We start from the raw sequence: 17,261 nt of genomic DNA, 5'->3' as shown, positions 1-17,261 counted from the left end.
TTCAAGTCCCTTGCCCATTTTTGAATTGGATTTTTTGTTTATTGTTGAGTTTTAAAAGTTCTCTATCTATTCCGGATATTAACCCCTTATCGGATATATGATTTGCAAATATTTTCTCCCATTCTTTAGGTTGCCTTTTTACTCTGTTGATATCATCCTTTGATGCATAATTAAAAAAAATTTTTCATGAAGTCTAATTTGTTTATTGTTTCTTTTGTTGCCTGTGCCTTTGGTGTTAAATTCAAGAAATTACCCAATCCAATGTCGTAAGGTTTTTGACCTATGTTCTTATCTAAGAGTTTTATAGCATTAGGTCTTACATTCAAGTTTTTGATCCATTTTGAGCTAATTTTTATCTATTAGGTAAAAGATCTAATTTCATTCTTTTGCATGTGGCTATCCAGAACCAGTTGTTGAAAAGACTGTCCTTTCCTCATTAAATGGTCTTGGCACCTTTGTCAAAAATCATTTGACCATAACACAAGAATTTATTTCTGGACTCTACATTCTATTCCGTTGGCCTATATGTCTTTCTTTATGCCAACATCACACTCTATTCATTATTGTGCTTTGTATTAAGTTTTGAAATCAGAAGTGTGAATCCTCCAGTTTTTTTTTCTTCTTTTTCAAGATTGCTTTAGCTATTTGGGGATCTCTTCAGATTCCATATAAGTTTTAGGATGGGTTTTTCTATTTCTGTAAAAAAAGGTTATCTGAATTTTGATAGAGATTGCATTGAATTTGTAGCTTGTTTTGGATACTATTGACGTCTTGAGAATATTAAATATTGCAGTTCATTAACGAGATGTCTTTCCATTTATTTATGTCTTATTCAATTTCAGTAACATTTTGTAGTTTTAATAAGTCTTTTATCTTTTTGGCTAATTCCTAAGTATTTTACTCTTTTTGATGCTATTTAAATTTTTTAAATGTTTATTTATTTTTGAGAGAGAGACAGAGTGTGAGCAGGGGAGGGGTAGAGAGGGAAGGAGACACAGAATCTGAAGCATGCTCGAGGCTCTGAGGTGTCAGCACAGAGACTGATATGGGGCTTGAACCCAGGAACCACAAGATCATGACATGAGGTGAAGTCAGATGCTTAACCAACTAAGCCACCTAGGCATCCCCTTTTTGATACTATTTTATTTTATTTTATTTTATTTTTTTAAATATGAAATTTATTGTCAAATTGGTTTCCATACTACACACTGTGCTCATCTCAACAGGTGCCCTCCTCAATGCCCACAACCCATTTTCCCCTCCCACCCACCCCCCATCAACCCTTAGTTTATTCTCAGTTTTTAAGAGTCTCTTATGGTTTGCCTCCCTCCCTCTCTAACTTTTTTTCCCCCTTCCCCTCCCCATGGTCTTCTGTTAAGTTTCTCAGGATCCACATAAGAGTGAAAACATATGGTATCTGTCTTTCTCTGTATGACTTATTTCACTTAGCATAACACTCTCCAGTTCCATCCACGTTGCTACAAAAGGCCATATTTCATTCTTTCTCATTGCCAAGTAGTATTCCATTGTATATATAAACCACAACTTCTTTATCTATTCATCACTTGATGGACATTTTTGATGCTATTTAAATGGACTTGTCTTTGTCATTTCCATTTCAGGTTGCTCATTGCTAGCACATAGAAATGCAACTAACTTTTGCATGTTGACTTTGTATCGTGCTACTTTACTGACTTCATCTATTAACTCTAACAGGTTTTTGTTTATTTGTTTTTCTTTTTGTTTGTGGGGTTTTTATTTGATAGAATTGTTAGGGATTTCTACATCTAAGATCATATCTTCTACAAATAGAGATAATTTTACTTCTTTATTTCCCTTTCTTGCCTAATTGGCTCTGGTGAGAACTTCCAGTTCTATGGTAAATAGGAATGGTGAAAATGAACATTCTTGCCTTGTCCCTGATCTTAGAGGAAAAACTTTCAGTGTTTCACAATTGGGTATGATGTTCACGGTGGGTTTTTCACATGTGGTTTTTATCATGTTGAGATAGATTCTTTCTCTATTCATCAGTGAAGCCCTCAGGTCTAGGGCTTTTTCTTGTTGAGAGATTTCTTTTTAAGTTTATTTATTTATTTTGAGAGGGAGAGAGAGAGAAAAAGAGTGAGAGAGAGGCAGAGAGGGAGAGGGAGAGAATTCCAAGCAGACTCCCTGCTATTAGTATAAAGCCTGACCCGGGGCTGGATTTCACAGAACCGCGAGATCATGACTTGAGCTGAAACTGAGAGTCAGATGCTTGTTGACCAACTGAGCCACCCAGGTGCCTCTGAGAGATTTTTGATTACTCATTCAATCTCCTTACTGGTTATAGGTCTATTAATATTTTCTAATTTTTCCCATAATTTAATCTTGATGAATTTTGCGTTTCTAGATTTTGTCCATTTCATCTAGGTTATTAAATTTTCTTGGTATATAATTTTCCATAGTACTCTTTTATAATTCTTTTTGTTTCTGTATATAAGGTAGTAATATCCCCATTTTCATTTCTAATTTTAGAAATTGAATCTTCTCTCTTTTTTTCTTAGTTTAGCTTGTTAAGGTGGTCAATTTGGTTCTTCTTTTCAAAGAATCAGCCTTTGGCTTCATTGATTTTCCTCTATTTTTAAAAAGTTTCTGTTTCATTATCTTTATTCTCATCTTTATTATTTCCTTCCTTTTTCTAACTTTGGGTTTAGTTTATTCTTCTTTTTCTAGTTCCTTAGTTTGCAAGGTTAGATTGTTGATTTGAGTTTTCTTTTCTTTTTTTTTTAAATGTAATTGTTCATAGCTACAAATTTCCCCTTATCACTGCTTTCACTATGTTCCCTAAGTTTTGGTATGTTGTTTTCTCACTTTCATTCATCTATAAGTATTTTCTAATTTCTCTTGTGATTTCTTCTTCGACCCTTTGTTTTAAGAGTTTCTTGTTTAATTTCCACAAATTTGTGAATTTTCCAGTTTTACTTCTGTTGTTTCTTATTTTATTTTATTTTTATTATTATGGTTTGTTTTTTAAGAGAGAGAGGGCATGAGATGGGGAGAGGGGCAGAGGAAGAGAAAGAGAGAGAATCCTCAGCAGGCTCCATACTCAGAACCCTATGCAGGGCTCAGTCCCATGACCCTGGTATCATGACCTGGGTTGAAATCAAAAGTTGGATGCTCAGTCATCTGAGCCACCCAGATGTCCCCTATTATTCATGTCTAACTTTATCTTCATCCTGTTGTGGTTGGTGTAAAAAATGTGTATATCTATCTCTTAAAATCTATTAAGATTTTATTTGTGGCCTAACATATGGTTTCTTCTGGAAAATGTCCCTTCTGCACTTGATAACAATGTGCATGCTGTTGATGTTGGGTAGAGTGTACTGTATATATCTCTTAGAAATAGTTCATTGTGTTAAGTCTTCTATTTTCTTACTTATCTTTTGTTTGATTGTTCTAACTATTATTGAGAGTGGGGGATTGAAGTCTTCAACTATTATTACAGATCTGCTATTTTTCCCTTCAATTCTGTTTTTGATTCATATATTTTAACGGTCTGTCACTAAATGCATAAATGTTACAATTGTTATATCTTCTTGTTCTATTGAACCTTTATTAATATATTAACTCCTTCTTTGTCTCATATTTTTTTTTCATTTGTTTTAAAGTCTATTTTATCTTATAGAGTATTAGTCTTATGTAGTATAGTTCTGTTCTCTTTTGGTTACTATTTGCATGGAATATCTATTTTCATCCTTTTACTTTCAACTTATTTGTGTCTTTGGAAATAAACTGAGTGTTTTATGGAGAGGATATAGTTGCAACCTGTGTTTTTATCCATTCTGATAATCTCTGTCTTTTGACTGGAGAAATGAATCCATTTGCATTTAAAGTAATTGTTATCAGTAAGGACTTACTTGTATCTTTTGCTCTTTATTTTCTATCTGCCTTACATATCTTTTGCCCCTAATTTCCTGCATTGCTGACTTCTTTGCCTTTAATTGTTTTGTGTAATAAAATGTTTACGCTTATTTCTTATTTTCTTTTGCATGTATTCAATAGCTATTCTCTTTGTCGTTACCATGGAGATTATCAGTAACATCCTAAAATTATAACATTCTTATTTGCTATAAGCAGTATAACTTCAATAACATACAAAAACTCTGCTCCTTACAGTTCTGTCCCCACCCTGTTTGGTTATTGGCATCACGAACTTACATTCTTATGTTTTGTATGCCCCAAAACATAACTAATAATTCTTTCATGTTCTTTAGTCTCTTAAATTGTATAGAAAAGACAATGTGGAATTAGGCACTGAAGCTATAATAGCACTCGCATTTTTTAATTTATTTATTTATTAAAAAAATTTAATGGTTATTTATTTTTGAGAGAGAGACAGAATGCAAGCAGGGGAGGGGAAGAGGGAGAAAGGAAGACACAGAATCCCAAGCAGGCTCCAGACTCTGAGCCGTCAGCACAGAGCCCCATGTGGGACTTGAACCCATAAACTGTGAGATCATGACCTCAGCTGAAGTGAGACATTTAACCGACCCATGTGCCCCTACAACAACACTAGCTTTTAGACTAACACATTTTTTTTTTAAAGTAAGCTCCACACCCAGCATGGAGCCCACTGTGGGGCTCAAACTCACAATCCTGAGATTAAGGCCCGAGCTAAGATCAAGATTTGGATGCTTAACTGACTGAGCCACCCAGACACTCCTAGACTAATACTTTTTAATTAATTAATTAGTTAATTTACTTATTTTTAAAGGTTATAACTTGTTTTATTTTTTTAATTTTTTAAAATATAATTTATTGTCAAATTAGTTTCCATACAACACCCAGTGCTAATCCCAACAGGTGCCCTCCTCAATGCCCATCACCCACTTTCCCCTCTCCCCCACCCCCCCATCAGCCCTCAGTTTGTTCACAGTATCCAAGAATCTCTTCACTTTTTAAAAAAATGTATGAGTCTCAGGGTATCCGGGTGGCTTAGTTGGTTAAGAGTCTGACTTCAGCTCGGGTCATGATCTCATGGCTTGGTTTGTGAATTTGAGCCCCACATCAGGCTCTCTGCTGTCAGCACAGAGCCTACTTCAGACCCACTTTCTCCCTCTCTCTCTGCCCCTCCCTCTCTTTCTGCCCCTCCCCCACTCATGCTCTCTCTTTCTCTCTCAAAAATAACCATTAAAAAAAAAAAGTATGAGTCTCTTTAATGATGTAGAAGACAAAAAGTAGTTACAAATTATTGGTACAAAAATATTAGCTTTTATAATTTTCCGAGTATTTACCTTTATTGAGATCTTTCTTCATATGGCTTATAGTTACTATCTAATGTCCTTTCATTTCACCTCACATGACTTCTTTGAGAGTTTCTTGCCAAGCAGGTCTAGTTGTAATGAACTCTCTAAGCTTTTGTTTACTTGGGAATATCTTATTTCTCCCTCGCTTTTGAAGGACAGTTTCGACAGATGTAAGATTCTTGGTTGAGAGTTATTTCTGTTAGCACTTTGAATATATTGGCCCACGGTCTTCTAGCCTCCAAGGTTTCTGATGAAAAGTCTGGTATTTAATTGAGAATTCCTTGTATGTGACAAGTGTCTTCTTTCTTGTTGTTTTCAAGATTCTCTCTTTGTCTTTGTCTTTCAAATAGTTGTTTATAATGTGTCTCAGTGTGCATTTCTTTGAGTTCATCTTCCTTGTAGTTTGGTGAGCTTCTTGTATGTTTACATTCGAGCCTTGCATCAACTTTGGGAAGTTTTTAAACATTCTTTTTTCAGATACCCCTTTTGCTGTTTCTCATCCTAAGATTTCCAAATGTGTATGTTGGTCACTTGGTATCCCATATGTCCTTTAGGCTCTGTTCTCTTTTCTTTAATCTTTTTTTTTCCTGTTCTTTAGACTCAATAATGTCAATTATCCTATCTTTAAATTTGATAATTCTTGCTTCTGTTTGCTCAAATCTGTCTTTGAATCCCTCCAGTGAAATTTTCATTTTCGTTATTATATTTTTAACTTCAGAATTTTTTTGGTTTCTTTTTAGTTTTTTTTTTTCCCACTTTGCTCATACACCATTTTCTTACCTTCTCCACATCATCCTTTAGTTCTTTGAACATCTCTAAAATGTCACTGACTTTGAGTCTGGAGTTCTCTCTTGTCCAACAAGAGAGTGGAAGAAAAATTGAATATGGCAGAGGTTATGGGGCACCTGGGTGGCTCAGTGGGTTAAGTGTCTGACTTTGGCTTAGGTCATGATCTCACGGTTAGTGAGGTCAAGCCCCACATCAGGATCTGTGCTGACAGCTCAGTGCCTGGAGCCTGCTTTGGATTCTGTGTTGCCTTCTCTCTCTGCCCTTACCCCTCTCGTGCTCTGTCCTCTCTCTGAAAAACACTAAATAAACTTAAAAAAGTTTTTTTTTAATATGACAGGGGCTAATGTCCAGGAGGAGAGAAGAGCCCTGAACAGGGGTTTTGTCTCTATTTATTGAGCTTTCAAGGTTTTACATATGTGGTGAACGTGCAGAAGAAAACAATAAGAAAGTGGCCATTAATTTGTGTGTGTAAGAAGCAAAAGGTTTGGAGTGCGAGTGGCATTAGAAGTTGAGATTAAAGCACAATAATATATTGGCATCTGATACCAGATGGACAAGAGTTTCTCTGTGGGTGATACAGCCAAGTGACTATTATCTCCAAAGTTAAAGATTACTGGAGCATGATGCCTCAAGGGTAGCCCTTTTCACTAGGTAATTTTGGGTGCAGTGGTTGCTTTCTGCCTCTATGCTTGGTCTTACTGGCCTTGGGTATTTTCACCCTGTGGCAGCTTTTGCTCTAAGCCTTTTAACCCATTGGTGCAAGCATACAGAATTCTAAATTTATTTCCCACACTAAAAGAGGTGTTTTAAAGTCTTTGTCTAATAGATTTGCCATCAAGTCTTTTTCAGAGATAGTTTCTGTTGATTTCATTTTCCTTTGAATATGACACATTTTTCTGTTTCCTTATATGCCTTGTGATTTCATGTTGAAAATTGGACATTCAAATCTAATAAGGTGGTAACTCTGGAAACCAGATTCTATCCCCCCCCCCACCCCGGGTTTCCTGTTTTTGCTTTTGTTTTGTTCGATGTAGACTCTGTGCCCAGGTTTAGCATGAGATGTAAACTTATGGTCTTCTCAGTCCTTTTCTGAATCTGTGTTTTTCCTTGGGCACGTACTTTTTAATTTTCTCTATATGTGCAGTTGTTTTTGCATGTCCTAGTCCTTAATATCTAGCCTCCAAAAGAGGAAAAAGAGAAAAATGAAGGGAGGAAGAAAAAGTACACTGGCCCTTTAAGTCCCCAGAAATTCACTTCAGCCAGTGGGGAGAGACTTCCAACAACAGAAGAAAGTGTAAGAAAGAGGTCACCCACCTCTTTGTATGACTGATCAGCAGCAAAGATCTCAGATAATTGGAAGATAGAGCCCTTTTTGCCCATCCTGGCTTTTGGTAGAAGCTGCTCTTGAAACATGGTCACAATTCCCTGCCATGGAGCTGAGGGTGTGGGATGGGTAACTGCTACTATCTGAACATTAAAATTGATGGAAACGAACTGCCCTTTGTTTTCCAAGACTTCTCTGGAAGTTGAAAGTCTTCAATAGACTCCAGAGTTCCAAATTATTGTCTAGACAAAGAGGAAGGTTCCTAATGCTTCTACTCCACCATCTTCCCAGAATCCTCTTTCTCTTGAGGAAATTTGACCTTTGTTTTATTGAAAGATGCTGAAGATAAGGTGAGTTCAATAACCTGGGACTCTTTCTGACTGTGAGAATTGGAAATACAGAAATGACAAAAACATATTACACATATGTGTTGCTATTTTACTTATCAAAGTGTTTTTATATCCCATGTCACATTATCTTCCCAGGATCCCTGAAGAAAAGCAGGGAAATTGTTAAAATGTCCATTTTACAGAAGAGGAATTCATCCCGGGATGCCTGAGCTGCCTTGAGTGGCACATCTTGTTGAAGCAGCCCTTGGTTCAAGATAGGTCATTTGGATTCTAGTGCCTGCTCTATGATACTCCTGAGCCTAGTGGGTTCTGGTTATGAAGAACATGATGTTTTCAGATTGAAGAGCATTAAACACGAGGTACACTGCCTCATGTACCCAACCCCTGCCCTAACGAAAATATATTTGATTCAGGACAATTTGTTTTCCACAGTTTAAACCCTTTTCTCCTCTGCAGAGGCCAGAGTTTTGTGGGTTTTTTTTGTTTTTTGTTTTTTTTGTTTTTAAGCCCTTGTTACTTTCTTTCTCAATGCCTGTTCATGTGAAAAGAAGTGATATATCTAAATTTCACAGGTACTTCCTTATATTTCAGCTATTGACAGATTTGAAGTCTAAGTCATAGGGTAGAAATGTGACACAGTAGGCACCTGAGAGCTGGGTTGGAAGATAATCTTTTAATCAGGTTGAATTTTTCACATTCTGGATTCACACCATGTAGACAGAGCTTTCCTGTTCTGTCTGGCCATTGAACAGATTCCATATAATAGGGGCTTACAGATATAGAAGAGCCCTTATATGCATTTCCCATTTTGTAGATGGGAAACTAATGCCCAAAGAGGTAAACTGATTTTTCAAGGTCACTCCATGAAAATTCAACCTTTGTTTCGTTGAAAGATGATCCAGTTAAACCCTAGCTCAGTGATTAGTGATCTGTGGAAGGTTGGCTGTTGACCCTGCTACAGAGATTAGTTCATAGGATGTTTGCTGGGATGTTTATATCCTTAGGATCAGCACCCATGGAAGAAAAGGGCAAATGTGGGAGAGGGCAGAAGAAGTGGAGCTGTCATTCAGGAACTCGGTTGCCTGGTCACCTCAACAAACACCACAAGAAGCTCTGGAGCTAAAATGGTCCACCAGAGTTGCTCCAGTTTGATTGCAATGGCCAGGACTTTTTAGTCCAGTCTCTATCAGTTCTTGGATATGTACCACACCAGGAAGGAGTCACCTTGGCCAAGGAAGCTCTGCACCTGAAGCCCTGCAGCCCTGGAAGGCTGACAGCTAAAGGCAGTCCATGATAGCAGTTTCAGCAGCTGGGGAAGCAGGACCTTTCTTGAAGGGGGATCAAGGCCATGCCTCTTCACATCCATCACAAGAGGCTTGCTGAATGTGAAGATTAGCGATTGTGGCCAAGTGTTATCAACACTTGCGGCAAAACTGGGACTTGAAATGAGGATTCCCTGGTTACTAGCCCCAGTCTTTACCATTCTCCTTTGCTAGAATTCAAAATCTTTCTCAGGGGTTTGTGATTTGGAGTTATTTGTGATTCTTAGATGTGAACTGTTGAACTGTGAAGAGACTTGCCAATCTGGTTGGCTCAATCTGTTTATTTTCATGCTCAACCACCACAATAGCAACACTTAAGTCTATTCCTGGTGGTTTAACAGTTCTGGTTATAGAGCAGAATACTTAATACCAGGCTCTCCAAATCTCTCCAAACTCCATAATTAAAAAAAAAAAAATCTGTTTACTCCATTCTCCCAGGAGCTGCATGTTGATAAATGATTACCCTAAGGTATTTTCTGAATCTACATCTTTTTTTTTTGTCTGCAGACATCATCCTTCATCTGATGAATACCGAACCAGAATTCTCCAGTGCCATACAGGGTTTAAGGATATTATTTGGATCTTGCTATAAACCAATACAGGCTTCACCTAGGACCTGAATTAAGTCATATTCTACCTTCTCACTATATCAACATGTCAGTGTCTTGTTTATTTTTTAAGCATCTCTCAAAGGCCACCCCCTCCAAGAGGATTAAATGATTTAATATATGAATAACACTCAACCACACCTAGCACATATATTTAAGGCTTCAATATATATCAGCTATTATTGTTATTGTCTTTTTAATGGCTTTGAATCTTTCACACGGAGTTCTGTAATGTGCACTCTACAGCTTATTCCTTGGTGTGTTAAAGGCCCAACAACTACATTTTTTTCCACATGCCATTGTCACTTGCAGCTGTGGTTTCAGAGATGATGATTACGTTTGACTGCAACTAACTACTTGGTCCACATCCCATGCATATTGTTCAAGCAGTGACACAGAGAGGGAGAGAATAGGAGAGAGAGTGCTGAAGTCATCCACAAGGACCATCTATCTCAAAGTGCTCCCACAGTACCTCTACCCAGTTGACCCCCATGCTTATGTTACATCCCTCCCTCAAAGTGGCACAGTGGTCCATGCTATCTCTAGAAAATTGTTTTAAATTTTTCTCAATTTGGAACAAAGTTTACCTTTGGGAAATCCTTGGGGATTTTCATCCAGGCTTTTCATTCTGTTCTCTAGGACCACATGGATCAAGTTCGTTCCATCTTCTTTAAGACTACCCTTTAATATAGAGAGAAACCTATTGTGGCTGATTACTCTGGAACACATTTGTAGAGCTATGCCTTGTATAATGACTGACTTCAAAATCCCTTTGTGTTGCCTAGTCTCTTTCATTTGTGGGGGGCTGAGTATGGACTAGAGATTCAGTTCGATCCTTGGATGGGTTAGTATCACAGTTCTCTCTTGCAGGCTGGTCTGGGAAGTCCTTCCTTTCTTTCCTTTTACTCAAATGTGACCTTTTCAAAAAAGGCTCTATTTATGTCAAAGAATGCTATGGCTCAATATTGATATTCATTTCTTCTTTAGAGTTGTTCCTTTCTATAATCTTCTTCAGGGGCACCTATATCTATATGCCATTCTGGCCTTTTAGGGGCACCTATAGCTATGCCCACTTCTTGCCATCCCCTCTATGAGGAGCTAGAGAACGTTATACTCTTGAGCGGAGAATCTAGGGGTGAATCTTACCAGGTGGCTCTTGTCCCTGATTCTATGTGCTCATATAATTGTATTGGTGGAAGTAAACACAATCAGTGAAACCCACAGAGTGAATTGATGCTACTGAAGAGCCAAAGGAAGACAGACTGTTTGGATGCAGTGAGCACCAGGTTTTCTTTATGTTCATTTTAAAAGTTGCTATTTTTTTGGAAATGGTAATACATTTATGTGGTTCAAAACTCTAAACAATGTTAACAGATATAAACGGAAAATCTGGCTCCCACCCCTGTCTCTCTTCACTCTGTTTTCCCTTTCTCACTGTGTTTGTCCTTTTACTGTTTATTTTTAAAATAACAAGCAAATATAAATGCATATACTTATTTCTCCCCCCCCCCCCTTTTTACACAGTGGGTACTTATAGCAGAAACCAGTAATGCTCACCAATATTCATGCTCCCCTCTATCTAGGAAAGACTTTGTGTGTATTTGCATAAGAAACTGACAAGAAGGAAATAGGTTCTAAACCTACCAAATTTTCTGGTGCATTGTCACATCAAAGAAACCATGGCCCAGGACTGAAAATGCTTTTATGTTTTCTTCAGTTCTTCATATTTGCCCCAGCAAGAAGTTGGCTGTAAAATTTGGACTGCTGCAAAAAAGCACATTCACTTTAGATATGGCCACAGAGGATATGGATAAGGAAGAACTTCCCAAGGAGGACATCAGTGGTCATAGCAACAAATGGACAGGAGAGCTCCTCCCAAGGGCATCATCAGTATCCAGTCAACTAATCTTCTGTATTCCCATTTTAAAAGGCCTTCAAAATGCCTTCCCAGGGGGATTTAGGTATTGCTATGGATTAATCACTTCTGTGTGTCGTCCATTCTTCCCCTTTCTGAACGACTATTTCTATTTTGGCTATCCTTCTTATTATATAATTATATATTGCATGTAGCTTCCAGGTCATTGGACCAATTGGACCATAAGGAAATATATCCAGATCAGACAGAAAGGACAGATTCAGCATGCTGGACTTTCAGTTTGGTGAAGTTACTAGATGGATATATATATATATATATATATATACACACACACACACATATATATGTATATGTATATATGTATATATACACATATATATGTATATGTATATATATGCATGTACACACACACACACACACACACACATATACACCACATTTTCTTTATCCATTCGTCAGTTACTGGACATTTGAGTTCTTTCCATAATTTGGCTATTATTGATAATGCTGCTATAAACATTGGGGCCCATGTGACCCTTCAAATCAGCATTTTGGATCCTTTGGATAAATACCTAGTAGTACAATTGCTGGGTCGTAGGGAAACTCTATTTTTAATTTTTTGAGGAACCTCCATACTGTTTTCCAGAGTGACTGCACCAATTTGCATTCCCACCAACAGTGCAAAAGTGTCTCCCTTTCTCCTCATCCTTGCCAACATCTGTTGTTTCCTGAGTTGTTAATTTTAGCCATTCTGACCATTGTATGGTGGTATTGCATTGTAGCTTTGCTTTGTATTTCCCTATTGATGAGTGATGTTGAGCATCTTTTCGTGTGTCTGTCAGCCACCTGGATGTCTTCTTTGGAAAATTGTCTATTCATGTCTTTTGCCCATTTCTTCACTGGATTATTTTGTGTGTGTGTTTGTGTGTGTGTGTGTGTGTGTGTGTGTGTGTGTGTGTGTTGAGTTTGATAAGCTCTTTATAGATTTTGGATACTAACCCTTTATCTGATATGTCATTTGCATATATCTTCTCCCATTCCATCGGTTGTGTTTTAGTTTTGTTAAGTGTTTCCTTCACTGCGCATAAGCTTTTTTTATTTTGATTAGGTATCAATAGTTCATTTTGCTTTTGTTTCCCTTGTCTCTGGAGAAGGCAAGTAAGAAGTTGCTGCAGCTGAGGTCAAAGAGGTTGTTGCCTGTTTTCTCCTCTAGGATTTTGACGGTCTCCTGTCTTACATTTAGGTCTTTCATCCATTTTGAATTTAGTTTTGTGTATGGTGTATAAAAGTGGTCCTGACTGAGTTTTGACTGATGAAAGAAGAACCGAAGTGATGTGTCCCTTAAAAACTTTCCTCATGTGATTCTATTCCTCATGTGATTCTTACTCTCTTAGCACTCATCCTCTGGCTGAATAGTGCGGACCCTAAGGACTTAGAGCAGGGAGGAGTCACAGGAGAGCAAGGACGCCTGAATGACATCCTGGAGCAGAACTCTTAAGGAACTTGCTCTTCGGACCTCTTTTTGAGCCAGCTGGTAAAGTCTCTTCCTCTTCTTCCAGCCGTTACCTCCTCAAATGCCTGACCAGGTGCCAGTACTCAGTAGAAGTCCATGTACCACTAGAAGTCTGGAGCTGGGGATTTGCCCTTGGAAGATTTCCCTGCCTATATTGGCTCATACTGATCTCTCTCTCTCTCTCTTTCTCTCTCTTGAGTTTTAAGCCAACACCCCAGAGCATACTTTACAGAGTCCATTTCAGAATTGTACATCTGTTCTTACTCATCAGATCGTAAACTGCTTGGACTCATAGATCACATCTTTTGCTTCTGTCACCACCTCAGTGCCCAGTAAAGTGCCTGATACATAGTGGGGATTCAGTATGTCTTAATCGATTTGCTGATTTCCCAGTGGAGCAAATGAGAGATGATTGGGGTGCTTGAATGAGATATTTCTGAACTTTTGACCCTCTCCAGGGCTCTCCAGGAGTGTTTGTCATATCTTCCAAGAAAAATTCTAAGTCGAGAGAAAATTATCATTTTTACTGATGATTCAGCCAAAGCTGAGCATCTACTAATCCAGAAAATACTGCTGACAGCTTTTCTTTTGTTGACGTTTAGGCATTAATGATTCTATAAGAAAGAGAAGTCAGCTGGAGGTTATGTTCCCTTACTTTAGGTTGTTGAGTAAAGTGTTTCTGGGCATGTACACTTGGCTAAGGAGATTCTTTGAATTGAGAAGGAAATTTCTTTTATATATTGTCTTTTTAAAAAGGAGTCATCCAATTTTCCTCTGCTTTGGGGGATATTTTCATTACTTTTAAAAGGAAGGAGCTTATAAATACAGGTCTATATAACCAAATCGTTAGTAAACTAATTAATTGTTTTAACATTTATTTATTTTTGAGAGACAAAGAGAGACAAAGCATGAGCAGGAGAGGGGAAGAGAGAGAGGGAAACACAGAACCAGAAGCAGGCTCCAGGCTCTGAGCTGTCAGCACAGAGCCCAATGCGGGGCTCGAACCCACAAACCGTAAGTGAGATCGTGACCTGAGCTGAAGTCGGATGCTTAACCGACTGAGCCACGCGGGCGCCCCGTTAGTAAACTAATTAATTCAATTCACTCAGTATTAATTAAGCACCTATCAAATAAAGGCACTGTGCTAAAACAATGAAGCATGCAACAGTGAATGGAAGTGGATGGAACATGTGCAAAATGGGAAGAATCCTGGATAAGCAGTAGTCTTAATAGTAGTAGCTTTAATAATAATGGCATTAGTAGTGGTAGTAATGGTAGCTGCCAGTATTTACACTAATTAATACCAGAAATTTTAATCAAATTATCTCTAATTCTCAGCACAAACCCTAAAGGTGAATATATACTGGTGTCCATATTTTTGTAGTGTAAGAAACAAAACTTTGAGGCGTTGACTGACTTACTCAAGATTACAAAACTACCGACTGATTTTTTTTCGTTTTACAAATATTTATGTTTATAATCAGCCAACTGGATTCGATTACGATGATCCCAACTTTGTTGGCAATATGCAAAGCATCATAGGAGCAAGTCAAATCTATGCCTTTTTCTTTCCTGCCCGCCTCATCAGGAAGGGTGTGGATGTTGGTCACCGTCAATGCCATAGAGTTTCTTCACAGGCTGTTTAATCTGGTGCTCTTTGGCCTTGACCTCCACAATGAATGTAAAAGTGTGTTATGTTTTTTTTATTTTCATAGCCACTACTAAATGAATTTGAATGCAGCTCTCTGATTCCATATGCAGTTTCCCCATCTGCATTAAACACGCCTTCTTGCCATCACAAGATCTGGATTCAAGTGTAGACTGCCTCTTAATGCTCGGTAATTTTGTTGAGTTTTAGTGTTCTCATCTCGACATCCAGGTGGTGATCATCATGGCTCCACTCGTCTCCCAGGGGGATGACGAAGTCCTAGTGGATGTGAAAGTGGCCGTGAACTGCAGTGCAACCTGTGCATGCAAATAATAATAATACTAATTAGTAGTAGTATTCATTACAGTAACTATCATTCAGTTGCTTATGGTCTAGAACGGGAAATAGAATGTGCAAAGTAATAGTGCGGAAGGGGACAAGTAATGCAATCAATATACGCACAGAGAAGGAGCTGGAGGTATCCAGAGGGAGGTACCGAACATCTGTGGGTATGGGCTCTTGGGGACCACCGTGGCCTCTGCCCTGAAAAAGCAGCTCTATTCAACAGCAGGAGTAGGCAGAGGAGAACTATTGTGCAGGAAGTCTTTCCTTCAGGCAGGCGAATACACTCCAACAGTTACAATGGAGTGCTGAAGGCCACTGGCATCAGAGTCACTGTAGCCCCCGTTTGAAAAATGTAGTAATTGCTTTATATATCCTAGAGACTCTAAATCGAAGGTCTGCAAACTGTAGCTTGAGGGCCGGGCACCTATTCTCACAAATATAGTTTTATTGGAATACGGCCATGTCCATTACTTACATATTTTCTGTCTTTCTTGCTACAATGGCACAGTTGAGTACAGAGACTGTATGACTTAAAAAGTCTAAAATATTTACTATCTGGCTCTTTAGGAAAATGTTTAAAGAATTTTGCTGTAAACAGATAGCAGCTACTAGTTAAATAAACAACTCATTATTCTAAGTACATACCTGCACATATGTGAGTAGGGAGAGGGGGCAGGGAGGGGAAGCTGAGGTGAGCAATGAGGGCACCATCTACTTCTTTGTTCACTGTCCATGGGACCTAGACCATTGGCCATTAGTCACTAGGAGAGGCAGCACACTGTGATGAGTGGTTTTGCAAGCTTGGCTGCATATTAGAATCACCTGGGGATCTTTTAAAGCTCTGGATACGCAGGCCATCAGACCAATTAAATCAGAATCTCTTGGGGTGTGACTGGACATCAGTAATTATTAAAGCTGTATAGGCGATTTCAGTGTGCAGCCAAGGTTGAGAATCATTAATGTAGTGGAAATAACGCTGGCCTGGGTTTCTGAAATATAGTTCTAACCCAAGCTCTGGCACTATTTTATTTTAACTAATTAGTGGAATGTCTCAATGAGAAATTAATTAGTTTGCTATGCTTTCTTCCTTCTAAAGTAAGTACTTTTACTGCCTTTTTTGGGGTAGGAGGATGCCTGGGAAGCTCTAAAGTAATGGCATTCTTATTTTGGGTTTTCTCTTTCCAGTCAGAGATTGTTCCCATGTACAATGGATTGAAGAGTTTATGGACCCTGGGAGTCATCAAATGGGCATGGAAAAGGGAACAGTCATAGGGCAAATCCATTTCGAACTTAAGATGTGTCAAGTAAAACAAAACAAAACAAAACAAAAAAAAAAAACCCAAATCTCTATTTGAAGAGCTCTTCTACTGAAGAGGCATAGGCATAGGTATCTAAATACTTTCTTTTCTCTTTCCTTTTTTTTTTTTTAAATTTTTTTAACGTTTATTTATTTTTGAGACAGAGAGAGACAGAGCATGAATGGGGGAGGATCAGAGAGAGAGGGAGACACAGAATTGGAAGCAGGCTCCAGGCTCTGAGCCATCAGCCCAGAACCCATCGTGGGGCTCGAACTCAAGGACATGAGATCTGACTTGAGCTGAAGTTGGACGCTTAGCCGACTGAGCCATCCAGGCGCCCTCTTTTCTCTTTCTAAGACCTCTTTACTCTTTCACATTAAGAGTGAATGGATCAACCAAGGTGGTTAAGAGAGAGGTATGAGAATAAACCAGGGTTTAGCAATTTGGCACGGTGCTGTGGCTGTCCATTTGCAACCACAGGACTAATTATTTACTTCAGTATAAAGTAGGGTTACTGAATCAGTGACCACATTTTGGTTAGTGACTGGAAGGCTGGTCTAGCCCCACCCACACTTTCATGGACCGCTGGGTAGCTGCAGGGTCAGAGAGTCCACATTTTGGAAGTGTTTTCTGAAGGTGTGATCGAAATTCAAAAATGTTAATTAGAGTTGTAGGGCACTTAACCCTATTAACTCATTAGCTCACATTAATATGGTTAAGTTATTTGACTGACCTGAGGGAAAGGACATTAGTCTAGTGAATGTAAATGATGACCAAGGAGCAGGGCAAAAATGGTGCTAATTTGAGAAGGTAGATCTATTGAGACCTTATAAGGAGAGACCCGGGAGACTGGATAGAGATTCTGCTCTATCCAGAGTAGAATTTCTTTATTTTTTTCCCCCT

General features: G+C 38.4%; 1 long non-coding RNA gene across 2 annotated transcripts in view; it reads left to right on the top strand.

The window, feature by feature from the left end:
* The window catches only part of LOC109503518, an 81,451-nt gene extending 70,811 nt beyond the window's left edge, over window positions 1-10,640 (top strand). Inside the window, exons 1-3 of one of the 2 annotated variants that reach the window (XR_006585168.1) lie at window positions 7,607-7,748; window positions 7,884-8,107; window positions 9,578-10,640. This is a non-coding gene — a long non-coding RNA (uncharacterized LOC109503518). Of the gene's footprint in view, window positions 1-7,606; window positions 7,749-7,883; window positions 8,108-9,577 lie in introns of those variants that run through there. The other variant, XR_002162541.2, reaches the window with a different exon arrangement.
* The last annotated feature ends 6,621 nt before the right edge of the window (window positions 10,641-17,261 follow it).

This window comes from Felis catus, chromosome C2 (assembly GCF_018350175.1).
Source record: "Felis catus isolate Fca126 chromosome C2, F.catus_Fca126_mat1.0, whole genome shotgun sequence".
NCBI lineage: Eukaryota > Metazoa > Chordata > Mammalia > Carnivora > Felidae > Felis > Felis catus.
Note: the sequence above shows the minus strand (reverse complement) of the source record. Positions and strands in the feature narration are given on the sequence as shown.